The 25197-nt window shown below is 39.2% G+C and overlaps 1 protein-coding gene and 1 long non-coding RNA gene across 8 annotated transcripts in view; one reads left to right on the plus strand and one right to left on the minus strand.

Moving 5' to 3' along the window:
• MECOM (MDS1 and EVI1 complex locus) overlaps positions 1 to 25197 on the minus strand; it is a 551819-nt gene that overhangs the window by 197934 nt on the left and 328688 nt on the right. The gene's annotated exons all lie outside the window — the stretch shown is intronic.
• Positions 863 to 7526, plus strand: LOC118498805. The gene is made up of 3 exons (XR_004901271.1): positions 863 to 4249; positions 6514 to 6519; positions 7517 to 7526. It is a non-coding gene; the product is annotated as an uncharacterized LOC118498805 (long non-coding RNA).

Here is a 25197-nt window from a genome sequence, read left to right on the forward strand (position 1 = left end):
AGACGATGGGTTCTGAACCTCCTACCCCATTTTCACCATGAAAATTTAGCTGACTTTTACCTACTACATACTGGGCTTCTGAGTAAGATACTATTTAAAGAACAATTTTGCCTGCTTTGATTTAAAAGGGTTAAAGAATAACTTTTAAATTATAACAACACATGACTCAAAGAATTTGCCACCACCTGGTGGCAGCATACCCAAATTTCAACATGCCTAAATTTTTAGCAAGGACACTGAGTTGAATCATAAAGAAGTATCAGAAATGACTCAGAATATTAAGTGTAATTATGAAAAAAAACACATTAAAAAGTATAGTGTCACTTTCAAAATGCAATGTGATAGCAATTTAAAGTTAGGATTCCATAAAAGAATTACTTTGTTGTATAAGTGACATACTATTTATAGAAAATATTTTCATTATGTCTTAAAAACATTTCAGTAAGGTAAAATACACTAGCAGAATTCTCTCTGTTTTAATGACTGAATGCCTATTCAGCTCCTGGATAAATTCTACCTGAGACATTTCCTGTGCTTCTCTCCACCTCCCTCAAAATAAAAGAGAGCGAAGGGGCACAGACACCTTCCCGCAGACTCTGTAAATGACTGCATGAGGAGAGCACAAAGCACTCACTTCTTCAACCACAAGCACGTCCATGGAGGAGTGGAGGAAGAAAGTGAGATTTTTTTTCCCTTTTCAGGCCTTTCAGCTCTCACATAATAGGACAATATAATACTACATTATATTGGTTTTGTTCACGCTAACCACGTGAACCTTGCTCCGGCCTGGATGGACAATACCCTGGTCAGATAAAATGCTTTTAGTGCTCCAGAACAGGTTCTAGTTAGTAAAGCCCTGAGCCCTGACAATCTCTACTGCTCCTCGGCCCACACCCACAGAGACTCCTCCCCACAGTGTGTGGGACCCCTGGCCCCTCTCTGCGGGCACGTGATCCGGAAGGCATTGTCTCCTTGTTCACAGTGATTGTCTTAGGTTACACTGGCAGGCAGGACATGAGAGAATCAACAAGACAGACCAGGGGCATCCTGCAACACTTCCAGATCTGTGCAGAACAGGGTAACAGTGAGAACACCAAAGAAATATTTTTGGCTGTAGACTGGAGGATACAGCAGGAAGCTTTACTTCTCACTGTCTCTCAACAGCAACAGTAAACTTGCTCCCTAAGAGGCCATGATTACTTTGTATCAGATGTGTATTTGCCAGCAAGATTACATCCCTGCTGAGGTCTTTGCAAACCATCAGTGGTCACATGACATTCTGAGCAAATAGCAATTAGCCAAATTGGCTGAGTTTGCAATTGAAATCCTCCTGCCTAGTTTCCCTAAAACTCACCCAGCATAGTTTACCAGCTTTTCCTAGAGTCAATTACAAACAAGGAGCAAAATATGACTAGATTCACAACAAGTAATGAAGTGAGAGTACTAAAAAGTGAGGAAAAGGAAATAACAAGAATCGATTTAGCACTTTTGAAACATAAGGATATTTTTCCTGACATGGATGTGAGAATGACCTACAGTGCTTCTCATGCTTATAACAGATGGAGCAAAGTTGATTTCCATCATTTAGAGTATGCATCACCATTCATTCTCTCAGAGTGCTAAGAGAATGTCTCAGCAAATATTGGACACCCCGGGGGTCTAAACTGTTGCTTAAAATGAAACTCACTGATGACCATGACTTTGCAAGTGTTGGATGCGGCTACTATTCTTATGGGCCACAGTGTCAGCGGTATAAAACCAAACACTACCAGCTGTACTCTTCCAACAGTTTGGAGCAATATTTAAATCTTTACACTGTAGAGGTACAAAGCCCGTTGCATAAAAGTTTATATGTTTATTTAAACTCTTCAGTAATAGCAAGTTTCCACAAAGAATCCAAACAGATCAAAAATGCTCAATGTCAAACTTGCCAGGTGAAAAAGCAAGCACACTAACACACACTAACTCGCCTTCCTGCTTTGGTTATTATATAACAGGCTGCCTTATGACTGCTGCCTTGCTCTTGGGCCAGTATTGCCTATCTTGAGATCACTTTCGATACTCCTAAGGTAAAGGAACACCAAACAGAAGTCATTTATCTGACAAAGGACCTTGTGTTTTTCTTATTCTATCAATCATTAAACTGGTAATGTCTTTTAGGTTATTGCTTTGACATTCATTAACACTCACGTAAGAGGAAATCTTTGCAATTACAAATCCTTTTGACCACCTAAAGTTGTTTTGCCTTGATTTGCTACAGTTTTTTTAACTGACCCAATAGCACTAAGATGGGTTGGGAATTACCCGGTGGTTCAACTCTCAACTCGAGGTGTCTCTTTTATGACTCAAATGCAGTGGATACACATACTTGTCTGTAAAAAATCAGCTTTCGACATCTCGGTGTTAACTTTCATGGCAAGCTTGACTGACTATCTTAAGAGGAAGGAATACTTCAGAAAAACACTACAAGGCTGCTGTGTTGTCATAGGTATTCTTCCTCTTGGCAAATACACAAACCCTCAGGAGAGTTTCCACTAAAAATTCAAAAGGCTCATTATCATCTCTAATGCCTGAAACATATTTTACATAAGTTTCTTATGATTTGAAACCACAAACAGAAACAGAGTAAGATGAGTGTTCAATATGACAAAGTGAGAACTTGGAATATCATAGGGTAGCTTGTTCACCACTAAACCACGCCTGTTGTGAGAACATCACCCATAAAACTGATTATACATCATCCACAGCCACATTATCATCCGGCATTGAGAGAAATCAAACTGAACAAACACTTTTCCTTTTAATAAAGAGTAATTTAGAGGGTGGGAGAGGAGCGAATTTCCTTCTTGGAAAAATTCATGTGTTATAAAAACGTCTTTTATTTAAGGAGTGGATTAACCTCATTTTATCTGTGTTTATATTCTACCTACTTTACAGGGAGTACAATAGGATGGCAGTAGACATCCAAATACTTCTCTAATATATATCATGGTGTTATCAATATGAAAACCAATAAGTGTTTCTTTATATGTTTAACTATTATCTTGTTATTTATAATTTAATTAAACTATGTAGTAGTTCATTAAAATCAAAGACTGAATTTGGCCTCAGGGTACTGCAATGATTTACAAATACTTAGTACAGAATATTTTGCATAGATTCTCTCTCTCTCTTAAGAGTCAAATTCAATCAAAACAAGAAGACACGGGGCATGGAATTATCGGAATGTATTTGTTCACTCAACAAACACTTGGGAAAGACACTGCATGAGAGACATCACAGCTGTGCTCAGAAGGAAACACTACACTTCCCTCTACACACAGGGAAGTGATTTTACCTGTAGGATAACCAAGTTCAGGGTTTCAGGAAGTGAACTGTAATAGAGTTTTAATGTCCTTTGGGCCCTGCCTCGGCATTGTTCATTTTCAGTAAATGAAAGCAATACGGGCTTTGCAAAGGGATTTTAAACTATTACAGGGGAAACTTAGAAACAAATCCAATACCACCTTAGATGTAAGATTCCAGGAACTACTCATCTTGTGGAGATCTTTAATCTGAAACCACGGCAGGTTTCATGAATATTTAAGAAGCAAAGACTCAAAGAAGACAGTTGAAGGGAAAATTGCTGTTGGCCGATTTTTAATAAATAGATTCTTTCTAGGACTCCCAGTTCTCAGTAGGAATTGCCTCAAAGACACTTTCCACCTATAATCATTACTCAAGGATTAGGACTCAAGACACCACACTCGGGAGGCCTATTTATTGCAGACAGATGGGTAGTGGTTCAAAAAGCAGCTCTCCCAGTGTGAAGACAGACTATAAACCTGCACCCAACCTGAGGCAAAGGGGGGGGGGGTCTCAGCTCCCCACCCAACACACACCCACACTCAAGTTTCTCAGGACTTCCCTCCCCCATCCAGGCCTTGGTTGCTTTCCCCTCCTCATCTTGAGATAAAATTAGGTGAAGATATAAGCATGGTGTATAAGATTATGTCACTAGATTTGGGGTTGAGTGACCCCTGTGTTGTTTATTAGTAGCATGCAGTGGACAGAACATTTAATATCTTTTAAAGTAAAATTCACCCCAAGCAGGCCAGAGCCCATCTCAAAGCCCTCCTAAACCAGGAATCTGATCCACATAAACTTTTCTCTGCAGAACTTCCTGTACCATCACCACATTCCAAATATGCCCGTATACTGCTACAGGAACGTTGACTCCCATATTTTCATTCCGATTGAGTATTCATTAGTGTGGCTACACATTTGGGGGCTGTGGGGGGAAATGTACCTTGAGTCTTGATGCTAACAATTTGGTCTGCCACTCTCCACCCCCCCCCCCAAATATTACATGCAAAAATAAATTAAACTACATGTTTTTGCTTAAAATATGGTGAGAGGAGACTTTCCATGTGAGTATAGATGTGTATTTCCGATGTCACAAACCTGCCGATTCTCATTTCCCACATCAATTCACCTCGCTTTCCCCTCCACTCCCCCACACTTCCAACAAAGCTGTGAGTCCCTGATAGAAACCCTGCAGAAATGAAGGGACCCATTGTTTGTGCTCCGCTTAAGATGGTAGCGCTAAGTGAATGCACTTTGACAGTAAGTTTCCAACATTTTCACGGAGTGTTTCAGATTCATGTCTCTGTAAGTTCATTATCTCTCGGCCCTCAGCCTTTTGCCACATCATAACCTTTGTTCAAATGAAGTCCAGTCCACTGCCGTAACTACAGATTTGACTCTGTTGATAAAGAAAATGCAAACCACTGAATATTGAGTTTCTGCTTTCATAATAAGAAAATGGACTATAACTTATATTAATGGAAATTCACATGCTAAGTTAGAAGAAGCCTTAGCATTTTACAACCAGGAGCTCTTAGATATCTTTGCTTATAAATCATTCAAAGAGAAAACTTATTTGTATAACAAATGGCCTTGCAGATATTGTCTAAATACCTATGCTTACATTTTCGCACAGCTTTTTGTGTTAGCCGAGTGCAGTCAAAATAGCTCTAACTGTTAAAATGTCCATGGCCCCCTTGAAATGGTAGGTTCATAATTTTAATCAATTCTATATCAGTTCATGCAACAATGAATACAGCTAATCATGCTGCTACTGCGTGACAGCTCATTAAATATTTGAAGCTATTGCTCACGTTCCTTCTAAGCCTTCTCTTATCAAAGTATCCCTAGGTCCTTGGACTCATTGACATGATCTCTTCACCTCTTGCAATCTTTGTGCCCTTTCTTTGGAAACTGTCCAATCCATAAATATCTCTCTTAAAACATAGTACTCCAAATGAAGACAATAACCCAAATAGTCTCTAAGCACAACAGAGCTAACCATTACCCCATTAAATCAGGTCACTGTACTTCTATACTGGAGCCTGGGGTTCTATTAGCTTTTATAGCCACTCCAACACCTTGTTGGGTTGTATTATGATTTGACAAGGCCTTGCCCAATAAGTAGTCCAGACTAAGACATGAAGTTTTACTTCTGTTTCTTGTGCGGTCACTAGTTAATGAATTAACCTAAAGCAATCTTTCTTAACTCCATTTCTTGAACTGTTCCGTGAGGTCAATATTCAAGCGCTGACTATAGCTCTTGTTGTTTAATATGCTGTCATGTTGGTTACTGTGGAATTAATGGAACATCAGTGGGATTTTGTTAAATAATAACACATCTCATATTCTGCACAGAGCTGTGGCTATTCCTTGAAACTGAAAGAGCTGCCCAAGGTGAGTGTCTGATTAGATTATGTCCAACCTGAACGGAATATTTTCTCCCCAATCAAAACATTTTCTTCTCCCTCTTAAAGTTGACAAAGTGATTACAGGAATACGGAGTTCTGAAGAGAAGAAAAATGTATGATTTATATCACGTGATGCAAGATGCCACCCAATCCACCCTGGGGAAAGTTGGGAGAAAACATGTCTTTTATTTTTTCTATCATAATGCAGAAAATAAGCACCACCAGTGTTGATAGCCTATGGCTTTTCATTTAGAATCAACAATAGTGGCACGTTCTATGATTTTACTTTTTCAGCACCATCCCCAAACAAAGCAATGAAATGTAAGATGATGTGAATGAGACCCTGAAATTTAAGGAGGCAGAATAATGGCTTGCAGGTGTGAACATTATTCATATTTTAAACAAAATTAAATTCTTCCCCATTGCTCTAGGAAAATCAATATAACAATTACCACGAGGTAAAATGCTTCTGATATTTAAAAGATATGCTCATTCTGATGACAGTTGTTAGCCCATGTTAATCATATAGAGTATGTGCACAGGATTTATATTATTAAGAATAATACCCAGGTGAAACTTATAAACTAATCCTTCATTTATAGCCTACCCACTCTGTGAAATTTATAAACCCCAAACACAGGATCCTTTTATGTCAGTTTCCTTTAGGTATAAATCAATGTGACGGGCGCAGCACAAAGGAGAGGGGGCTTAGCACTGACATCGGTGCAGCTTGTTTAAACACCCAGATGATGTTTAGAAGAATGTGATTATTTTAGAAGATGGTAGACGGGGGTGGTTTTTAGTGACTACATGCCTGCCTACATGTCAGGGAAGGCTGTAAAACGTTCTCTCGAGCATGTGGAATACGGGGGGAGTGAGACTACTTTGCTTTTTTAGACATGATCTAGGCACTCCGACAATAACCGATGAGCTTGAACATGTAGAATCTAAATCTGTAACTTCAAGAGAGGGAAGAGGGAAAGAAGAGAGAAATCCAGGCACCAGGGCCTGTGCGAAGTGGAGCATAATGTTGGGTAACAGAAGGCAACCCATGCTCCGGGCCGGAGCCCCTCACAATGCCAGTGCAGGCATCAGGCAAAGCACAGCCTTGAGGAAAACCCTGGCGGCACCGCGGTGAGGCTTGCGGTTTGTTTCACGTGCCCTTTCTGATTCGCTTGAGCATCTTTTGTCATTTTGTTAAACTGAAGAAAAAAGAAATCTGGTGAATTCATATAATTAGCACATTATGGGCATTTGTTAAATATTAAAAAAATGAATAAACAAATTTTGGGGGCAAATGGAAAAGCTGTGAAAGAATACAAAATTTTAAAATGTAATATTTTAGAGTCAACCAAGATTCTACTGAACTGGCCTTATGTCTCCTTTTTATTTTATTTTTTAAAACAGGAGCAAAATCTAGACATAATGAGGGGTCTCTTTCAGCATATTTTTATATCTTTAATACTTCTTACTTGAAGAGAAATGACACATATTCAAGTACCCTTATACATATTATTACTTTGTAAACAATGAACACCTAAAAAGTTCACAAGAGAAACAACATAATTTGATTACTTAATGTCATCAGTCAGACGGATAAACAACGTACTCTGATGAGGATGAGGAAGTGAATGGGGGGGGCGCTGTTAAATAGAAAGCTAAACTGAACACAGATCTGATAGGGTACTTATGAGCATGGGTAAGACAATTCTCTGGATATCCAGTCAAAACCCTGAAAAAAAGAAACCATCTCCCTCTAGTCAACAAATTCCAAGTCAAAAATTGGAAGTGTCATCAGAGGTCTAACTCCACCCCTTCCCAGTGACAGGAAAATTGCTTGTTATTCCTTTCTCTTCATACGATGGCATGCACTGACACCATTATTAGATCATTGTGCTCATGGAATACGTGGCTAAACTAATTTAAACTGGATACATATTTTGTCATTGAATTTAATCAAATGGGTTTCAAGCGTACAGTGCTGTGATATTTTGTCTGTGTGTTGTGCCGTGTTCACTGCGCACAGTCGTCTGGTCAGCCGCCTTGTGTCATCGTTTACCCCCTGTTCCTTCCAGCCCTGCCATGGCCCCTCTCTCTGGTAACCCCCACACTGCTGTCTATGTCTGTGGGTTTTCCTTTTTTATTTTGCTTAATCCTTTCCCTTTTTGTACCCGACCCCTCAACCCTCCTTTCCCAGCTGCTGTCACTCTGTTCTCTGTATTTATGAATCTGCTTCTATTTTGTTTGTTTGTTTGTTTGTTTGTTTTGCTCATTACATTCCACATATAAGTGAAATCATAGGGTATTTGTCTTTCTCTGACTGCCTTATTTCACTTAGCATAATACCTCTAGGTCCATCTATACTGATGCAAAAGGTAAGATTTCCTTGTTTTTTACAGCTGAGTAGTATTCCATTGTGTAAATGTACCACAGCTTTTTTATCCACTCATCTACTGGTGGGCACTTGGGCTTTTTCCAGAATTTGGCTATTGTTAATAATGCTGCAATCAGTGAATACAGGGGTGCATATATTCTTTCAAATCAATGTTTCTGGTTTCTTTTGGACACCAGAAGTGGAATTGCTGGGTCATAACAGATCCATTTTTAATTTTTTGAGGTGACTCCATACTACTTCCCACAGTGGCTGCACCAGTCTGCACTCCCACCAGCCGTGTCCGAGGGCTCCCCTTTCTCCACATCCTCTCCAGCACCTGTTGCTGGGTGACTTACTGATGATAGCCATTCTGACAAGTGTGAAGTGATATTTCACTATGGTTTTAATTTGTATTTTTTAATGATTAGTGATCTTAAGCATCTTTTCATATGTCTATTGGCCATCTGTATGTCCTCTTTAGAGAAATGTCTGTTTAGGTCCTTCGCCCATTTTTGATTGGATCATTTGGGTTTTTTGGTGTTGAGCTATTTGAGTTCTTTATAAATTTTTCATAGTAACCCCTTGTCAGATGTATCATCGGCAAACATGTTCGCCTATTCAGTGAGTTGTGTCTTCATTTTCTTGATAGTTTCCTTTGCTGCACAATTTTTTTTAGTTCGGTGTAGTCCCATTTATTTATTTTTTCTTGTTTCCCTTGCCTAAGGAGATATATCAGAAAAAATATTGCTTGAGAAATGTTTGAGATTTTACTGCCTATGTATTCTTCTAGAATTTTTATGGTTTTGAGTCTTACATTGAGGTCTTGAATCCATTTTGAGTTTATTCTTGTGTATGGTGTAAGTTGGTGGTCTAGTTTATATTTTTGTAAGAACCTGTCCAATTTTCCCAACACCATTTATTAAAGAGACTACCTTTACCCCGTTGTATATCCTTGCCTCCTTTGTCACATATTAACTGACCATAAAGGCATGGGTTTGTTCTTGAACTCCCTGTTCTGTTGCATGGATCCATATGTCTGCTTTTATGCCAGCACCATGCCATTTTGATTGGTATGGTCTTGTTTGATGTCCAGCTAGCATGATATCTCCAACTTTGTTCTTTTTTTTTCAATATTGTTGAGGCTATTTAGAGGCTTTTATCATTCTGTATACATTTTTGGAATATATCCTCTAGTTCTGTGATATACGCCATTGGTATTTTGATAGAAATTGCATTGAATCTATAGATTGCTTTGGGTAGTTGGGTCATTTTAATGATGTAAATTCTTCCTATCTACGAACATGGCATCTGCTTCTACTTATTTGTATCTTCTTCAGTTTCTTTCTTCAGTATCTTATAATTTTCTGAATACAAGTCTTTTACCTCCTTGGTTAAATGTATTCGTAGGTATCTTATTATTTTTTTTTTTGCAATTGTAAATGAGATCATTTTCATAGCTTTTCTTTCAGACAGCTCATTATTGATTTATAAAACTGCAGCCAATTTCTGAATATTAATTTTGTATCCTGCTACTTTATTAAATTAATTTATTAGCTCTATTAGGTTTTTGACGGAGTCTTAGGATTTTCTACATACAGTATCATGTCACCTGCAAATAATGACAGTTTTACTTCTTCCTTTCCAATTTGGATGTCTTTTATTTCTTCTTATTTTCTGATTGCTGTGGCTAGGGCTTCGAGTAGTATGTTGAGTAAGAATGGTGAAAGTGGGCATCCCTGTCTTGTTCCTGATATACTTGTATGTGTGTGAACATTTTTCCCACCAATAGTCACTCATTTTTTCAAAATATGTTTATGTTTACTAAAGGCTAATCCTGTGGCTAGCCTATAGAACCATAAAACACTAGAAGTGAAAAATACATTAGAGATCATTCACATCAGATGTTGCTATCTCTGGGACCTACCTTCGTGGCAGGGGAGTAGCATAAAAATGCGAAGAGTCGAGTGTAAGATAACAGGGAGTGGTAAGGTCTGTGTGGAACTAAAAACATTTGGCCCTTTTAAGATGTTCAAATGCAATTGCTTTTTTTTTTCTTTTCTTAACATCATGTCTGCCAGAAGCAGCCCACAGGCTATAAGTCAGCAATCCTGATTTTGTCTAACCTCTTCTTTTTTTTTCCCATATAATCAGAGTCAGGTCCTATTTCCAGTCTCATAAATCCACTGAATTGGAAGTTTTATACTCCTCTCTCTCCACCATTTTACTTCAATGTCCCCAATCCACTATATAATTTTATTTTTAAAAAGATTTTATTTATTTATGTTTAGAGAGAGGGCAATGGAGAGAGAAAGAGAGGGAGAGAAACATTGACCAATTGCCTTTCTCATACCCTGAACCATGGACCTGGCCAGCAACCCAGGCATGTGTCCTGACCAGGAATTGAACCAGTGACCTTTTGGTTTGCTGGACAATACCCAGCCCCCTGAGCTATACCGGTCAGAGCCCACTAAATAATTTTATTGATTTAGTTTGGTTTGGGGATTTTCTTCTTTCTCCTCTTGGTATATTTACCAAATGGCAAATACAAAATCTGTTCTCAGGAAGAAAAGGGTCAGCTTCTAAAGAGGGAGATCGGACACTACTGGCTACCTGGAGGAGGTCACCAGGAGCCCGGTGAACAGCTGCAAGAATTGTAGTTGCTTTTTAAAAAATATAAATGTTAAGTGTCTACAAAGCAATGAAGTTACTTTCATGTTTACTAAATGGAAGCATAAGAGATAAGTTTTGGAGGAATTTTCCAGTTGTCCCACCTGCAATGAATCAATCGAATCAAATAATCAGTACAATGTTTGGCTCAGTAAATATTTGCAATGGTCAAATCAAGCCTGTTGCTCACTTGCTGAGAGCCTTATTGTTTTAAGATAATTTTCTGTATTAAGTTATTTTCACATATCTCTTTACTTCATCTGTTCAGTTGGGGCTTTAACATAAAAATGAATTTTAGTGTTGGCTTGCTTTGTCTTTTGTTCTTGTAAGTATAAGCAGCCAAACAGACACATGTAGAAACTGTTATGTATCCTGAACACCTGTTCTGCCAACTTTACTCTTCTGGATGGAACTAATTGACAAGTAATAAAATTATAAAAATACGAATTGTATATAAATGATCTACTGTGAATAAATGGTGCTGAAAGCTGCTGGGCTACTCAGAAGTCAAAGGACTTTCCTTATACTCTAAACACAGCATTACTGGGCCGCGCAGAGAAGGAGGCAGAAGATACCTGAAGCAACATGGGGCAGAACGTTGCTCTGCCCCCTCCCTACTCAGTCCCCTGGGAAGTCAGAGTCCTTGGTTATTCGGCTGATTACAAACAGACTGTGGTCTTTTCTGTTCCCGTCTCTCTTTATACTTTCCTCTATTTTGGCTCTTAAAATGTTATCTTAGCATTAGGTTTTGTAAGTAATTATCTTTCTTTCCAGCCTCTTATGTGTGAGACACTGTGCAAGGGTCCCTGGTACGCAGTTGATGCTCAATAAACATTACAGTGAGGTCCTATGCAGGGGACCTTAAGATTTCTCTCTTCTGTTACCAATAAATTTACATTACTATGAAAGGAAACCTACTTCTAATCAGAAGGGATGAGGCTAGATACGATAGGTACCCATAGAACTCAATAAATATTCATAGAATTAGTGAAGGCTCTTTTGAAAATTAAACCCTCTGAAAACTGCATTCTTATACATGTATTTATTATGGTATTTACAATGTGTTCTAAGAAGGAGCAACTTAATTCATAATATAATCATCTTCAGTGTGGTTAATTAATTCCAGATTTTATTACATTACTTGAGCTCACTTACTGCTTTAATTTCATGATATAGGGAGGTAGAAAATGTAGGTGCAACAAGTCATCTCAAGAGCCAAGCAGAATTATAACTTGCATCTCAATTACAAGGCTAGGACTAATAAATGATTACCTAATTGTGGGGGCTGGAAAGAAAATCACAATACAAGAAAGCCCTAAGCACTTCAGAATTCTGAGACCAGCTGTCTGAGCTCCACAGTGGAGCAGAGGCGGGGAGGAGCATGAAAGAAAAAAACATGGAGGGCAGGAGGCAGGGAGTGCATTGCCAGTAACCAGGGCTTCCAGGAAAACAATAAACTTATGCAAGAAATAAACCTGTCTCACAATGGACACGTTGACTGTCAGCGCCAAGGCCCGGCCCACTGGAAATCAGAGTTGCTGAAATATATGATTAGTGTTCTGTTTCATGCTCACTTTCATGCCACACCTTTCGGTGGAGGTCATCTTTCGAGTCATTAAATAATCTTAGAGTGATATGTACACAGAAGAGTTTGTTCCTTATCTTTTCCATGTCACACCTGGTACTTTCCATGAGCTCTTTGTTCTTGTTTTAACAAAGTGTGTAAAGGTTGGTTTTGTGTTTTTTTTTCCCCCTTCCCAGTGACTTAACTCAGCATTTTAACCCTATATCAACCACAGATGTTCGGGACGCCTCTCTACCTAGACACATATTAGTTGTTAACACAGATAACTTATAAAAAATGTATGTTGATTTCAAACAATATACTCCACTTTGGTTAAAGATGTCTCCTTTACAAATATATCTAGTTACATTGCTACCCTTCCATTCCTCTCAAGTAAATAGATTAATTCAGTATTACTTGGTCACCTAATTCTGATTTAGTTTTTTTTATGTTACTAATGCACAAGTGTTTGAAGTGAAGCACTATCAGAGTAATAAAGAAATCCATGCTATCATCTGCCTTCATATAATTATAGTACAATATTATATAATATGTATTGTGCAATGGATTTTTATAGATTGATATGTACTATGTGTGTATACTAATATGTAAAACATATTAATTTGATCAACCTTCTCAACATTGACCATCTGAAGCTGTGAGACAGACAAGAAAATTTTCACAGATGAAAATGAAAAATTCCAAGAAATTAGATGATTTAGCCAAACTAGAAATAAAAAGTGGCAAAATCCGACTAGAACTGGAGTTTCCAGTTTCTTGCTCTCGAAGTGCCCTCAGATTCTGAGACACCTCGCTGTGCCAGCCTTCCTCAGGCCACTCCGGCTTTCTGTCTCCGTCTCCCTTAAGGACTCCTTCTTCTATTTCGCCCTCAAATGTGGGCAAGACCTAGGGCTCAGTCCTTCGGCACCTTCTTCTCCCCCCCACCCTCGGGCAGGTCCCATATACCCAGAAGCTTTAAATATCACATGTAAATGGACAGCTCCCAAACTCGTGCCCCCAGACCTCTTCCTTAGGTGCAGGCTCATGCGCCCACATGCCAGCTTGACAGCCCCTCTGTGGGATTTCACAGCCATACCCCAAATGATATGGATAAAGCACAATTTCTGACATCCCCCAAACCAGTTTCTCTTCTGATATTCTATATCATGGGACACAGCTCCATTGATCAAACAATACCTTAGCTTCCCTCCACTTTCTTTACCCTTGACATCTTACCCATGACTCTTCGTTCTCCTTTCTCCCACACAAACAAATCTTAAATCCCTCTTCATCTCTCCAGTCTACTGCTGTCACTTTAGTCCCAGCCACATCATCACTTCTCTAGACTGTGCTACAATTGTTCACTCCTAAAATTGCCCCACCAGATCTATTCTCCACACAGAAGCCAAAGTAACCTTTTAAAAGCAGAATCATGTTAAGATACATCCTGACTTAAAACTATAAAAGGCTTCCTATTAGAATGTTTTAAATGTTTAATTATTGAGCAGTAACACATTCAAATATTTCTAAATAAAGAGAGAGTGTGAAAAGAAAGAGTAAAGCCCCCCTGTCGTCCTTGGTTCCTATCTACCTAGTTCTTCCCACCACCACAGACAACCGTGGCTCCCTTGTTCTTATGCTCCGTTACAATTTTAACAAGATGCCGGTGTCCTGTCCTGACCACTGAGCCCAGTTGAATCGGACCTTGCTCTTCCTCCTCTCTTACTTTGTTGCATGCTCCGCCTCCCTCTCTGTGCTCTACTCCCCTGACCTTCTTCAGTTTCATGAATTAACCAAATTCCTTTCTGTGTCAAGTATTTACTCACACCATTTACCTTAGTTAGACCATGCCTCCCCTCTCGTCCATATGTTCCCCATTTCTATTCAAATGCCATGTCTCCTCTGTTGCTTATTTAGCAAGCTGATCACAAGTTGTACTTATGTGTCAATTTATGGATTCGTTTCCTGACTATCTATTTCACTCGAAGATAAGATGATAAACTCCAGGAGGACATGCGCTGGGTCTCTTTATTTATCCTTCTGCCACTGCTACACCTAGTCACTTAGAGAGGGGCTCAATCTTCTGGCTTACTGCATGTTAAATAAAGTGAATTAATTAATAGTTTCTACCTGGGTACACATTGAGACTATAATTAGAAATGTCCTAAACATTTATATTTACAGGTGCAATGAAACACATTACATAAATTGATCTATAAAAGGAATCCTTCGCCCATCCAAAAAAGTGAGATGGGTTCTTAAGAACATTCTGTGTTAAAGAATGTCATGGGCCCTGGCTGCTATGGCTCAGAGGGTTGAACACTGGCCTGGGAACCGAAGGTCTCCAGTTTGATTTTGGGTCAGGGCGCATACCTGGGTTATGACGGGCCAGGTCCCTGCTGGGGGTGTGAGAAAGGCAACCAATAGATGTTTCTCTCCCTCTTTTTCCCCCTCCCTTTCTCTAAAAAATAAATAAAATCTTAAGAAAAAAAAAGGATGTCATAGTATGCCTAAGTCCACTCTAGGCATAACAAATATTCTATCTATTCTTCAAAAATAAAGGGTAAGAACTACATATTTTCACATGACAGCTTTCAACAATATATCTATTAATCTAAAGCCACTGCACATAAAACTCCATGCATTGTAACTAAAGTCTTCTGTCATTTGTTGCTTAAGAATTTTCTTCTACTTTACTCTTGCACATGATATGACATTTTTAATCTAAATAAAGATATTAAGTCAATAAAAATGTAGGAAAAAACACTTTTATGTGTGAATGAAGTGTTTATTTCTTCTTTCCTTTTAAAAAGGGGAGGTGTCTAATGGCTTTGTTCTGAATGAGCTTGTTATGCTCAACTCTGTGAATTCACTCCCCCGAGAGACACGTCTTCCTTCTCATCCTGAGCATAGCTGTGCACTGAAGGACACTCCAGACACTTCCCTTTCAGATCTCAACAGGAAGTATTAATCAAACAGAAGATGGGAAATTAGGACATTCAGCCAGTGAGGTTTAACTCGAGAGGCCAAGTCTCCGTTGATCACAGGGTACAGGTGACTATCCATCAAACAGCCCATCATAACACACATTAAAATGTCTGGGTTAATCAGGACAGAAGCCAAGAATAATATTTTTTGCTGATGCTCAATAAAGACTACCAAAGGAATTCCCCTGAAACTGTACTCTACAAACATGCCATACCTAAAAAATAACGATAGTATGAAAGGAATTCTGCCTAACAGTATCTTAAACAAGGCAATGACGCATTGTTTTGATTAAATACTAAAGAGCTGGGATGGCATATGCAAGTTTAAGTCACAAAGAAATGTTAAAGTAATCTTGAAATAAAATATGTATACATATATAACTTAAAAACATCAGAGAATTTGATAAAACATTCAAAATATACTAAATAATATTAACAATGAAACACAAACTACTGAGGCCATAAGATTCTCGTTTCTTTTCCAGTCCCATCTTCGAAGAATTAACTTCATCTGCAAATCAATGATTATTATATATTGATGAATAGACAGCTGCCAGGGGTGTCCGATCTTTTGGTGTCTCTCTACCAGCCACACTGGAAGAGGCAGCATTGTTTTGGGGCACACATTAAATACATTGCAACACGAAATCCCAAAAAAGTCTCATAACGTTTTAAGTAAATTTACAATTTTGTGTTGGGCTGCATCCATAGCCATGCTGGGCTGCATGCAGCCTGCAGGCCACAGGTTGGACACCCCTGTGTCGGATATCAACTGGAAAAGAAATATATCTTCCTTTAGCATTAGGATTCTTATGATTTTTATAACAAATGCTAAAGTTGGTCTTGTTTTCATATCTGCCTCCAACCTTATCTTGGGCATATACAGCCACTGATAGCAGAACTGGGACAACTATCATCAATTTTTGTTAGAACATCATGACGTAAAGGACAAGGCAGCAACCCCAGAGTCCAGAACTTAGGTCTTGCCTCCCATTGCGCTGGCATATGATTTCCGCTGAAGCCATGTCAGCTAGTCACCTGGAGCCTCAGGTCCCTCGCCTGCAGAGTGAGGGTGCAAGCTTGGTGATGTCTGCAGCCCCGCTGTATTATGTGGTTATAGGAAGAGCCATAGAAACGGCCATTACGAGCACCATGAGGCAAAACTTAACATCCCAGAATACTGTACATCAGGGCCAGGGGAAGAGGCCGTTCTGAACAAGGGACAGCTGAGGGCTTTTTATATTCATTGAAAAACTAACAATACCTCTGGGGTTCTGTGACTTTCTGTAGCTACTAGAAATAACCAAAACACAAGATTCACTTGGGCAATTTTGCAATTAATTTCTCAATGACATTATATTTTTATGAGATCAAAGACATGTTGTTTCTATTAGAAAAATATTCATAGTTTTTCGTATTTCATATATTGACACACATTCAACATTCATTCCATAAACATTAGCCAAGCACCTACTATGTGCTAAGCACTATCTATATGAAGTAAAAATACCCAATCCCTACCCTCAAGAACTTGTATTATGTTGATCATATAAAACTGATGATACTCAATCCTTTATGACTCATAGAATAGCAATTTCATGGGTCTCAGTCTAACCATTTTAAAGCAAATTGTGTCATCAAAGAGATTAATCCTTAAAATTACCATCAGCACTTTGGAAAGTCCCATTAATTCTGGATAGTCATTATGATCACTTAGTGATTGTCTAAAGAATTTCTTAACAGGGATCTTTGTTTTGGGGGTGTGTCTGCTGCTGTCCTTGTGTTTGGAAACGTGCATTACCAATTGTTCAGTTCTTGTGCAGTTGTCTCACTGTCTTTTCCACCACCAGTTAATAATCGACTAATCTGCAATCTCCTCCGCATTAGTTACTTACGATTTATGCATGCACATGCAGGCACGCACACAAGATAACTTGTTCCCTTTTCTAATCTTAAGGGGCTCTTTATTTAGTTCTATTCTTTTTCTCAAAGCTTGTTTCCCTGACAGGATTGTGGATACTTGAGAGTAGGATTGTAGCCTATGCTTCCGTATATGACCCGCAGCCTTTATTTATCCCAGGGTCCTGCATGCAGTAGATGTTGTACAACATAGAGTAATACCCAAAAATGAAAACCTTAGGAAACCAGATATTACATTTCTTGCCAACCATGCTGCTATTTGCTACACACTGTAGCAATGGTAGTTATAGCACATTCTAAAGTTATACTTCACATGACTCTTAAAAAAGTGATCCCAGTATCCCAATATTTAAGTTCTTGGATATATCAAGCACCTTCAAGAGCTATGTGCATTGCATAGTAAGTACATCTGGTTATGTCAGTTAGTACAAGTAAATTTCCAGCTTTGCCTAGGAAAGGAAAATATTTCTCAGGAAAATGAATAATAAGGTTTGTATTATGATACAATAAGGGAAAAGCTTGGTGAGTTTATACAAAGACCACGGAGAGTTCAAAATATCCAATCACAGTTAGACTTTCTTTAAATGGAGCTTTCTCTCAAAATAAACAAACAGCTGAAAATATCCTAGTTTTGAATAGCTGTCTTAAAATTTGAATACTATACCTATCTAAGCAAAATCGAAACACTTCCCCAAATGATTAGCATGTAGCGCACATATCAGTTGCTTCATAGTGCAAGAAATGTCAAATGGAGCTGGAGACAATGCCACGCTTTCCTGTGCAGTGCAAACATATTTCTTCTCGAGACACAGTTTACATAATACAGGAAACGGCTTCATCTGGTTCCTGGTCTTTTTGATCAAGTCAAAAGCCTTAAAGGAAAAAAATGTTTCTTTTACATTTTACTTTTTTTTTGGACTTTTGTTTTTCACAATTTATATTTCCCTAAATTGAAAATGGGAACTCGACAGATATGGAGAGCAACGTGCTCCAAGAAGTACTTTACCAAAAGGCAAGCTCATGACCTTTATCATGACTTCCACAGGTGGTCAAAAAGAAAAAGAAAAAAAAAAAGCCTGTGATTCAGGAAAAGTTGATTTCATAGTTTAAGATAAAATGTTCACTTCAGAAAAGTAAATGAACTCAAAGGCCCAGAGGTAGGAACGACTTGAAGAGGCTGAGAAGCAAGGTGGCCACTGAGGCTGATTAGACGAGAGGAGGAGGTGGAAAGAGATTAGGTCAGAGGGGAGCTGGGGCCAGACCGGGTGGGGCCTCTGGGGCCTTATAGAGTGTTGTGGGGACTTTGCATCTACTTTGAGTGAACTGAGAAGCCACTGGAGACTTTGGAGCAGAGGAGTGAACTGATGTAGTTTTGTAATCAGTCACCCTGGTTGCAACCGGGAGAACAGATTATAGGACAACTGAGGTGGAAATAAGGAGACAGATTAGGTATGTATTGACTTCATCAGGCCTGAAATGGTGGTGATTAAATCAGAGCAGAGGTGGCAAGAAACAAATGGATTCTAGATCTATTTTGAATAAATGAATTGATATGACATAATGACTAATTAAAAGTAGGTGTGAGAGAATGAGAAGAGACAAGGATGATTCCCACTCGTTTCCAAGGTGGTGGTGGTTGTTATTGTTTTTCCCAAGTGCCTGACAGAATGGGGAAGAGTGTACAAGGAGCAGATTCAGGGAAAGAGAAAAAAAATCAAGAGTTCAGTTTTTGACATCTTACTAGTGAGATGCCTGTTAGATATCCACATGGAGATGTCATTTGGAAGTTGGATCTTCAAGGCTGAAGTTAACGAAAGAGGTTTGGGATATTTCTAGAGATAGAAATTTGGAGTCCACACGTAGGACTGGTGCGGAAGCCGTGAGATTGGAAGAGCTCACTGTCCCTGAGAAGGTGTACGGACAGGAATGAGATAAGACACAAGTACTGAGCCTCAAGTGCTCCAATATGTAAAGAAAGAAAACAAGAAACAAGCAAAAGACATTTAGGATCAACCAGTAAAGGAAGAAGAGAAGTGGGATTAAATGGCTGGCAGGAATTCAAGTGACCAAAATTTTTCAAAAAGGAGAAAACGATTAAATTGAGCCAAATTCTAAGAGTAGAATGAGTCAAGTGAAGCCTGAGGCTTGATCACTGGATTTGGCCCTGGTGACCTTAACAAGAGAATCTCTTTGGTGACATGAGGAAAGAATGAGGGAGAAAGAGAAACTGTAGACTACCACATGCTGCCCTACAGAGGAGCAGAGAAATAAGGCAAGACTGGAGTGGTAAGTGGAATCAAGAGAGGTTTGTTTCTAAAGATGGAAGGTTTACAGTGCATTTATGCACTGATGGAAGTGATCAAACAGGAGAAAAAATCTGGTGGTATTGCAGAGAGAGTAAAGAATTGCTGGAGTATGTCCACTGATGAGCGTGCGAGAGAGAGAGAATGAGATCTAGTGTGCAAGGGAAGGGGTTCGCCTTACATTAGAGCAAGGACATAAGGAGGGTGACAGGAGTGAAGGCAGAATGAGAGGTGACAGGTAACAGGAGATGTTGTCAATTTGGTGATGTGGCGTGTAGACATTCTAGTTTTTCAGTGAAATAACAAACATGGCTACTGGCTGTTAGTGAAAAACAGAGGAAGTATGGGAGTTAAGGGCCAGAGAAGGTATAAAATAGTTGGTATAGAGTAAGGATTTCATATGTTGGAACCTAATCCCCAATTTGATGGTATTTGGTTTTAATACTCTTATAAAAGAGGCCCCATAAAGCTTCCTTGGCCCCTCTTCCCTGGGGGGACACATCAAAAAGATGTCCCTCTATGATCCAGGAAGCAGGTTCTCACTAGACACTGAATCTTTCAGTGCCTTGAACTTGGACTTCCCAGCCTCCAGAACTGTAAACAATACATTTTTGTTGCTTATAAATTACCCAGTCAATGATCTTTTGTTATAGCAGCTGAAATGGACTAAGACACAGAGGAACAGTGTAGAGTAGGTAGGGAGTTGGATTTAACCAGGGTTTGAGACTGGCCAGTGGAAAAGTAAAAGTGTTGAGAATGTATGCAAACGATGTTCATAAATAATGGGCCACACTAGTTAAGACCACCAAGCCAGGACAATCAATCAGGATAGTCTCTGATTCAGAAATAAACTTTGTTTTATTGTCATAGATCTTTTGGGGCCCATCTGCTACTGCATCCTAACCTAACATAACTAATTTGAAATATAAGGTTATTTATGACCCAGTCCCATTTTATTTTTGAGTTCTTATTCCCTGTGATCTGCCACACACCTTTAGCTACAATTTCTTAGAATATCCAGAGCTTCTTTGTTCCTGTCCTCTTCATCAGGTCAGCCCCACTGTGTCACTTCTCTTCTTCAGCTATTCTTTCCATAGTTATTTTATTGATCACCTACTAAAGCAGGCCAAACATGAACTGACCCTGCTGCACAGTGAATATCTACCCCCCAAACTTTCTACATGGTGACTGCAACATAATTAGCACTTGTCTGTAGATGAATAAATGAATAAAGTTTCAGCCATGAGTTCATCCATAATCATTGATCTCTAGAGGCTGGGTGTGCTTTAAAAAAAAAGGAAATTTACATAGTATGCAGAGTTCATAGGTTATGCCTTCGTCCATGCTCCACTCCAATGCAACACTCTTACTGTAATCCATTAATGAAAATTACTGTTTAATAAGTTACAATTACTGCTTCCAATCTCTTTTTACATTCACTTTAATTCTCTTAAAAATTCTCATAACTATCTTTTGATAGGAAAGTGTGAGAAGAAGAAATGGGAAGAGAACAGAGACAGAACAGTAAAAAACATCCAAGAAGGAAATGTAATGAAGGAAGGAAAGGAAACAGAAAGGGGAAAAAGGGAACAGAACAGAGCCAGAGGGGAAAATAGGGAAGAGGAAATGGGGATGAAGGAAAGGAAGCATCAGAGGCAGAAACAAAGGGAGAAGGGAAGGGAAAGAGAAAATCACAGGGAAGGGAGGTTAAAGGAATTGTTTACAAAGCACCAGGAGAGTTCAGAAATTGAAGGAATAAGAGCTGCTGAATTCTGGATCATTTATAGTAATCCTTCATTCCTCTAACTATTGATGAATATTTTAGTAGTAATGACAGGCCATATTCACTGAGCACTCACTATGTGAGAAATGCTGGCAGAGCCCCCTACGGTTAGCATGCCTACAATTCCTCACAACTATTATTACCCTCATTTTACAAAAGAACAAACTGAGACCCTGAGTGTTTTACCAAAACACACAGTGCGTGGGCTGCTGAGCCTCAAATCCAGACCCACTCATCTTCTTCTCCCAAGGCTCATCTCCTCTTTGTCCATGCTGCTTCTGCAATCAGGATGTGCAGGCCCGGGTGGACTCTGAGCCAGCTGACAAGGCTTCTCCCATCTCCCATCCTTCGCAGGCCAAGTCCAGAGGAAAGCTGAGAAGGGAGACAGGAGGAGCCACGGGGATCAGCCCTGTGCTCTCTGACCCCAAGGACCCGAATGTGAAGCAGATGGAACCCAGACCTCATCCAAGACTCACACTGTCCTGTTTGGCTCTTTTGACACTTCATTTGGAGATATCTGTTTATTCTTTTTAAAATACATTTGTGCTCACAAGTTGGAAACCAAAGTACACAGACAGACTCCTTTTCTAGAGATGTCCTGCCTCCTTCTGAGAGAGAGAGAATGTGAAAGAGAGAAGTCAGCCTTCTTACTGATGTCTGGAAGAAAAGTTATCCAAAAGCTAAAAGCCTTGTGTGTCTTTGCATGTTAGGCCTTTGGACAAAACTTTCTGGATATGCATATATCAGTAGTAACAAACTCACGGTCTTATGTCGTCCTGCGTTCCTCTGGCATCAATAGCAATCACTACTATGTGATCCCAACAAATTCTCATGGAGTCAGAAGAGAGCCTCGGACTCCTTCGCCATGCGTTACCCCACGCAGCCATGAACAATAGATGACGATGAGCACAAGATTGAAATCAATTTGTGATTCCAGATACAGGCATATGTCATCATTAGATATAGCCCAAGATATCCTAAATTGCCTAACATAGGTAAAGTCAAACATGAACCTGAATGTTTACCACTAAAGTCACTTGTTCTTTGGTCAATAATTATTTTCCCAACATGTTCAACAATAGCTTTTGCTTTTCTTAATGAGAGTCTTAGAACTAACTAAAAAAATAATACATTTATATTGAGAAATGCTAATCCTTCTGTAATTCACAGTTAAGGCCTGACCAGGAAATAGAAAACTTTTTTGACAGGGTCTGGGCTTAAAGCCATGGATGGCTCTACTGCTTAGTGTTGTATAATTTACACACTTCTGTTCTTTCAACAACTACTCAGAGAATGAAGCTGCTACGTAAATACACAGCTCAAAAACAACGCAGAAGAGCTAACCCACCCGTCACATCTTGCGAAAAGGTGGTGGCCCAAAACAGGAAGACAAAGTGCACGAACTGCCTGCCAAAACACCCAGATACTAAACAATCTCATTATTTAAAAAAAAAAAATTCAGTCTCCTAGGTTGCCTCAATGAGCTAAAAATCTTTTGATTTCACGAGTGAAATGCATGTGTAGCTGACACAGTCACATCAACAAAGTCTGATGATTTTATTTTATGTCCATGGCTCTTAAAATCATGAGGTGCAGGGCACAAATGTCACACAGACATTTCATGTACACATACGTCAAACATTTTCCACTTAGAAGAAATATAATTTTAATCAAGTCTTCATTATTACATGTTTCAGTAGTAAAAAAAAGGAAAATCCTGCCCATTATCCCTCATTTATATCCGTCCATCTTAGAATTCTCATGGCATCGGCAGTCTCAATATTTAATAAATTAGATTAAAAAGGGCATGATCTCAGGTATACAAAAATGAAGTTAACTTTTTCCCAATGCCAGAACCTCACAGAGATTTATTAAACAGTTCTCTTTACTTACTATGGTCCTCAGCCCAGGGGTAAGTGTTTGAGTAATACCAATAACATTACCGATTTAAGCTGTTAGAAGTTTTATTTTCTTTATAGAAATTCTCTACCAATTCTTTCACTCAAGTAAAACAAGTCACTGGAATGATAACACTTAAAATATAGTATCTTAAAAAATTAAAGGATGCTAAAATTTTTAAATTCAAAGTTTTCAAAATGTTAAACAGCATTAGAATATGTGGCTGGGCATTTTTTTTTCTTATTAACATGACAATCATTATATGACACTCAAGTAAAGGTTAATACCCTGGAAAAAGAATTCCTTTTGTCAACTGGTGGTCTGCAGCTTGAGACTTCACTGAAAGGTTTCACTTGAAAAGGCTATGAAAACATCAGCCACTGATCCAGAAGTTCCGAACAGCTCAGAGATGCAAGGTCATTCATAATTGTCTCCATCCTTCTTTCCTCTCTCCAGAGTGTAATTACTTCAAGAAACAAAATCCTGGTTTATTTTACTGAAATCCAGAAACTCGCTGCTTATATAGCAACAGTCACTTCCCTTATCCCTGGTTTAAATATCACAACTGTCACCACTGCCAGGTACATTCTATGGGACAATGTCTGACCCTTAGTGGGCCCCGTTTTCAGAATCTGTGTATTTTTAAAATATCAGCTCACCAGTCTTCAGGACGTGCCATGAGCTGGTCATATGAAAACAGATATTAACATTTGCTTGGGAAAAAGGGAGGTAGAATGGTATAGTGCAAATATGGCTACAGGGGCCATAGAACCTCAACAAATTAACTGTCTTGGTTAAAAAGATGAGAGTCAGGCCCCGGCCAGGCAGCTCAGTTGGCTAGAGCATCATCCTGATATGCCAAGGTTGAGGGTTTGATGTCCGGTCAGGGCTCATACAAGAATCAACTAATAAACGCATAAATAAGTAGAATAACAAATATCTTTTCCCCTTCTTCTCTCTCTCCCTTCTGCTCTCTGAAATCAATTAATAAATAAAGAAAATTTTTTTAAAAGATGAGAGTCAGAGACTATTTCAAAAGTACAACATCATATTAGGACAGGAGAGGGAGCTTGTAAATCACCGAACCAGAAGCCTTCACATGTCCAGAGGATTTTCCAAGTAGGAGGTCACTGAGTGACCTTCACCAGAGCAGTTTCAGAAGCGCAGTAAAGATGAGAATGAGCCTGGCTGGTGTAGCTCAGTGGATTGAGCACAGGCTGCAAACCAAAATGTTGCAGGTTCGATTCCCAGTCAGGCCACATGCCTGGGTTGCAGGCCACGGCCCCCAGCAACCGCACATTGATGTTTCTCTCTCTCTCTCTTTCTCCCTCCCTTCCCTCTCTAAAAATAAATAAATAAAATCTTTAAAAAAAAAGATGAGAATGGTGTATAGAAGAATAATGGTACGTGAGGAAATGGAGGAAATGCATCTGGACAGTCCTTTCAAGAAGTGTGGCTATGAAATGCAGGACAGAGAAATATGGGGTTGGGCATGTGTTTTGGAATGTGTGTGTCTGCTGGGTGTCTTTAGGATGAGAGAGTCTGAACATTCGCATGGCTGAAGTTCAAGGCCAGATATAAATAGGAAGACCACATAATTTATCACCCAAACCAGACATTTTTGAGAGTGAAAGTGGATGCTATTAATAATTATGCTGGGACAATAGGAGTAAACTGGAACTGTCCCAGGCCAGCCAGAGAGTCCTGTGATCCCAAGGGAAAAGGGAGATGCTGAAGATATACAGAGGGGAAGAAAACGGGTGGAGTGAGATCCCCGAGAAAGGAGGGAAGTGTGGGATCTGAGTAGAGACATAGTTGGTAGGGGTAGGACAGGAATAAAAACGTTGACCGTTTCCCACATGCCAGACACAAATCAAAAGCCAGCTGCAACCCCCATCCTCAGAGAACTGAGAGTGTAGTGCACTGATTTTCACGGGGGGGGGG

The sequence above is a fragment of the Phyllostomus discolor genome, chromosome 2, assembly GCF_004126475.2.
Source record: "Phyllostomus discolor isolate MPI-MPIP mPhyDis1 chromosome 2, mPhyDis1.pri.v3, whole genome shotgun sequence".
In the NCBI taxonomy this organism is placed as follows: Eukaryota; Metazoa; Chordata; class Mammalia; order Chiroptera; family Phyllostomidae; genus Phyllostomus; species Phyllostomus discolor.